The sequence below is a fragment of the Tubulanus polymorphus genome, chromosome 12 (genome assembly GCF_964204645.1).
Source record: "Tubulanus polymorphus chromosome 12, tnTubPoly1.2, whole genome shotgun sequence".
Classification (NCBI taxonomy): domain Eukaryota; kingdom Metazoa; phylum Nemertea; class Palaeonemertea; order Tubulaniformes; family Tubulanidae; genus Tubulanus; species Tubulanus polymorphus.
In genome coordinates, this window is record NC_134036.1 from 5315826 (window position 1) to 5321825 (window position 6000).

Consider the following 6000-nt stretch of genomic DNA (forward strand, 5'->3'; position numbering starts at 1 on the left):
TCGACGAGTGATATTTGCATCTATGATATACAATTGGTAATATAAATTAATCTTACCCACAAATCGCATACATTTAGATATTTGGCAAACTAAAAACGGCGTCGCTGGCATACTACTTGCTGCTACCAGCTCCAACGAGGACTTTGAGGTATCGTGTAAATATGTACGAGTTCAAATGGAAAGTTGAAATCTACGAGAGCGACCTTCAATTAACGGTGCTGTCTGTGAATTGCGAGCGAGCTGGATTTTACATATACGACGGTGGTAATTTCACGGCTAGACGATACGGTCCGTATTGTCCCGGTTTATCGGGTTATGTACGAAGTGTCGTCAGTCTGATAACATCAGGTGGACCGGTTATCGTAGTTGGATATAATTATAACTGTCAGAGAAAGCGGATAGCAAGTGGCTCTTTAGATTTACGTGCGACTGAATGTGACAGTTTTACTCTACGGGAAGGAGAACACCAGGTGACAGTGCAGACGTCGAACTGTTTCAGGATTACACCCGAAAACCGAGTTCGATTACATAGAGTGTACGTATTTTCAAAGCACGAATATGAAATTGGTGGGTGCACGCCGGATTATACGGAACCTCTCAGGAGATGTAGATTTTTCATGTCTCTCAGTATTCAGCGTCTCAATAACAGTGTCATACTGCACACTGTGACGTTCAGATGGACTAATTTGTTCTGGAGACTCCCGTTTATCGTTGAGTTGCGGCGCAGTTGCCAAACATTAATCCAGACTAACTCAAACATTGGCTGGATCGACAGGCGGAAAGGAGGCGACTGTGGAATCGTGCAGTCACCGAATTACCCTAGATCTGCCGGAACTTCAACTGTTACATTAAAATACAGAATAAAGTTCTGGGCGACCGCAACCCGGATTCAGTTCTACCGATTTGTCATCAAAAGCATGGAAAAGACGTCGTGTATGAAAGAATCCCGAGACAAACTGGAATCCGTCTTGTTTATCCAGGAACTGAGTTATAAATCCACTTTTAGGAGCGCTGCCCGAAAAACAATAAAACTATGCGACAAGTTTGCTGAGCCTGGAATTACGTTTTACAGTTTACTTGAAATATGGATGTGGTTCGAGGTGAAAAACCGAATACCCAAATTTAAGATACAATACGTTTTAGAGCAGTTACCGGTAAAACCGTTAAGAAATGTCTGTAAATCTGGATTCCTAGATTCGGGAATTTCATGCGTCAAATATATCAGAGATGAACGCCTGAATTGGGAGAATGCTGAATTGTACTGTAGACAGAAGTACGCGGGACATCTACTCAGCATCAACTCAGAACAGGAGATGATTTCTGTAAAAACATTATTCGCTACGAAACCTTTGATTGTCGAGGCGTATTCACAGAAAGCGCTCATAATGATGATTGGATTAAAGATACAGGTATGTGGAACAGCACGTCCTAACCCCAACCCGGTATTCGTTGCATTAAAAACAAAACAAAGTCTGTCGGCTGGCTCGTTTTTCAAGTTTTTCAAGATTTTCATGTTTGTATTCATAGTCGACGACTGGTTATAATTGTGAATTGTACGCATTGCTAATTGACCGTATTTATCTTTTCAGCTTGCAACTGGTTACTACCGGTGGACTGATGGGAAACCATTGAGCTACACAGAGTGGTATAAACCTACAAATAACGACACGATACCAGAAGTTATTGAAGGATTGATATCTCCTCTCAGAAAACAACCCATAAATGACGTCAATATGCCGTGTACGGCGATGATACTGAATAATCCACGAGGATCAGCGAACTGGGTTCGATTCCCCTGCGAAATCGAAGAGGTTCACACGGGTTTCATTTGTGAAACGGAAAGAGATGATTACGAAAATGCAACAGTTAAAACGTTAAATATAACCAAAAACAACACAATTCTGATACGTAAAAAATTACAATTTTTGGAAACTGGGTTCAATGACGCGAGCTGTGTGTTTGGTTGGGTAAGCATAAATAAACAATGCTATCAAATACTGACGGACTGGAACAAACATCAAGGTTTAGATATGATAACGGCGACGGAGATGTGTGACGAAATCCGAGGCAAAATAGCCACCGTTATAACCAGTTACACAGAAAACGAAACAATGAACTTGATATCAAAATTTAACTTTCAACATCAATATAGCTCCATACTTTTTATGACATATAATGACCGACCACTAGTTTTAAAACCAATAATCACTAGAGATGACATTACTTATGTCAAATCAGTTAAATGGATAATGAAACAGTTTGATAATGCGAAAGATACAGCGCATTCTGTTTTGTGTTCGTACAATGTAACTGGTGAAGAGTTAGCTTCTATAAGCGGTTGTAAATCGTGGCAGTTTAAATGTAACGATCAAAGATGTATCAGCGACCATCGCGTATGTGATACCAGACACGACTGTCAATACGGTGAGGATGAACTCAATTGTACGGATATTAATTTGCACAGCCAGTTTTATTGCAATGATGGTCAGGTTATATCAATAAGTGGTTTCTGTGATTTCATACAAGATTGTGCGGATGGTTCTGATGAGAACTCGTGTTTTCACCCCCCGTGTTTGTCCGAACAATTTCGGTGCATAAGTGGTCAATGTGTCAGTAGGTCTTACAGATGCGATGGAGTCACTAATTGTAAAGACGGCTCAGATGAAATCGGTTGCACTTCTGGACAATGTCAAGGGTTCCTGTGTAAGAGTGGAGATTGTATCAGTTCTCAGTTTTATCATGATGGTGTCGTGGATTGTAGTGGAAGCCTCGAAGAAGATGAATTAGTATTAGCTACCAATGTTACAGTGAATCCTACGATCCATTGTAATTATGAAAACCACTGTACGACTAACTTCACAAATCTATGTACGGAATCTGATGAACAAAGATGTTCTTTTAATTCTCTTCATTGTTATTCAAGACGTCACAGATGTATTCTAGAAAGAATGACTAATGGTTTCCCAGTTTGTAGAAATCTTGAACACGTATTGAGATGTGAAGAATTTGAATGTCCGGCTAGTACTGTAAAATGCCCAGCCTCGTACTGTATACCGATCAGACAGGTGTGCGATGGTCAATCGGATTGTCCTAATTCAGAAGATGAGCAAAACTGCGAGACATTTTCATGTCCAGGAATGTATAAATGTGGCCACGAAAATAGGTGCATTACACAATCTGAAGTTTGCGATGGTGTCGTAAATTGTAAATATACAACTGATGACGAGGCTTTCTGTAACGTCACCTGCCTGAGAGGTTGTAAGTGTCAAGGTCATCTGACCGAGTGTAGAAATACTGGTTTAACAAACATTACCGGTCTTTTCTCGGCTTCAACTCGAGTTTTAATTTTGTCGAATAACGAAATTACCTTAGACATGTCGACATTCCTTTCATACATCTATTTGCGCATGCTCAACATCTCCGACAATGAATTGTCTCATATTTTACCTAAATCGTTCTCAAACCTGCATAATCTACATACATTAGATCTTACACACAACAACATAACATCATTATCTGCAAAAACATTCATCGGTTTGTATAGTTTGAAAGAATTATTGATTACTGAAAATCCGATAGTTCATTTACAGGACGATACCTTCCAAGATTTGAAGTCACTTAAAGTTCTCGACCTTCATGAACTTTCGTTGTTGGTGCTTGGTAGAAACGTATTTCGAGGTTTATCTACATTACAGTCGTTGAATATCAGCAATAACAGAATCCATCATATTTCGCTTTACGCATTTTCTGGATTAACTTCACTTGAAATTCTTGATATAACCAACAACTACAAAGTTATTTCTGTCGACAGAAATGTTTTCAACAATCTGACATCATTGGTCTCCTTAAAGTCTGATGCTTACAAATTTTGCTGCATGGCTCCGAATGTTGACCAGTGCCTTCCGGAAGCTGATCAATTTTCCTCGTGTTCTGATCTGATGGGTAACACAGTCCTCAGAGCTATCATTTGGGTGATCGCTTCATTCAGTTCCATCGCTAACGGAATTGTCATTTCACTTCGCATTCGATCGATTCGATTTTCCTCCTCAAATCCATCTTCAGATATCATCATCATTAATGTTGCTGTGTGTGATTTCATAATGTCTATATATTTGTTTCTGATCGCTGGAGCCGATTACAATTATTCTGGCATTTACTTTCTCAATTCGGAATTATGGATGGATAGTCCATTTTGTTGTCTTGCTGGGATCACGGTGTCTATTTCTTGTGAAGGTTCATTGATATTTTTGCTCATCATGACACGTCATAGGTTCGCAAATATCGTTAATCCATTTTCAGGAAGTGCAATTTCATCTCCTAGATATGTGTGCGCTATTTGTTGCACATCTTGGATTATTTTGTGTGCTATTGCATTGCTACCTCTAACACCTATCCCTTACTTCGGAAACAATTTTTACGGTACAACCGGAGTTTGTTTACCGATGAATTTACTTTCAATTGAAGTCAATGCCTGGCAATATTCATTAGCTATTTTTTCATTATCCAACTCATTCATACTCACTACGATAATGGCAACGTATGTACAAATGTACAGACTCGTATCTGGAAGTAGGTCTGGTTCGGGTAGAATTGACCCTACAGAACTAGTTTTAGCACGTAGGAGTTTGGTGATAAATCTGTGTAATCTATTTTGCTGGCTGCCGTTAATCATCGTTCAGTTTTGCGCGGTATTACGGGTGGAAATACCGAATCAGGTGGCGGCTTGGCTGGCGGTTCTTTTCTTACCGATCAACTCGTCCCTCAATCCCCTTCTTTACACAATACTGACTATCGATATGAAATCCATACGAGCAAAAACTAAACGCACGCAACATCGAACAGATAAATGAAATAGCGCAGAGTGTTTGGTATTTATCACCAGTCAATACGATCTTTCAATTTTATTTTCTGTCGGGGATATTTAATGATAAATCATCATTCTACACACTATACACCCACTCCCACTTATTTTTGCGTTGTTCACTTTTCACTGTTTTTTTTCGCATGCAATAAATTTGTTACATTTATTCAATTACTAGATATCATTAACGTGTCAATATCTGCAATGGATGTATGGAGTATTAATCATAACATCCGGGTTACAGCTTTGAATTCGGGTCGCTGTATCTCCAATACACTCAACACTCAATTGAAACACTCCAGGTTAAAACTATTTCAGTACTGACCATAAACCCACCGACCGTACTCAGACAGAAATTCTCCGGGTGATTAAACAAAACCGCCGGTAAAGAGATACTGTAAATGTTACTAAAGAGGTACCGTACCCACATTAGAGCACTATAGCTGGTTACAAAAAATATATGTTCACGCTTATTATATGGGCACCTTGGTGACCTAAATAATAAATAATAAAATGCGAATATCCTACCAATTAACCATTTTACAGTTGCTAGCCGCCATTTTGTTAGGGTACTTTTGTCCTGTATTGTTGGGTCATTATTTTCTACTTTTTAGAAACTATTTGTGATGCGTGTTTTATCATATCTCATCTGTCCCCGGATAGATTTTGACAGTTTTAGCAACATTTAAACCGTGTGAATCTCTAGTTTTCAGTTATGCAAAGATCATTTTTCAAATTTGCAACAATGCGACATGAGAGCGATATAAAAATCGGTGGTCAGTTTTTGCCGCGCGCATAAAAATCCTGGGTACTGAACTTTGAAGTTCATTATTTCCAGAAATAACATTCTAAAAAATCCAAACATTTCAAGAACTGTGCGCATACACGCCCCCTTTCAAGTGAACTTTAAAATTTTAAGAAATCTTGCCTAGTTTTTATTCTATGGCTCTTTAACTGCAGCGCGTGTATTGTCATTCCGGGTTTCGGCGCTGTTTTCTATGCGTGTATTTCAGTATATGGGTGTTATTTTTTCATTCTTACTTCACTTGTTTCCACGGAAAATGGTTTTAATTGTTGGTACGAGTATCAGGTTCAAATATTACGTCATTAATACTCCATTCTGTTCTCTTTTAACGGCG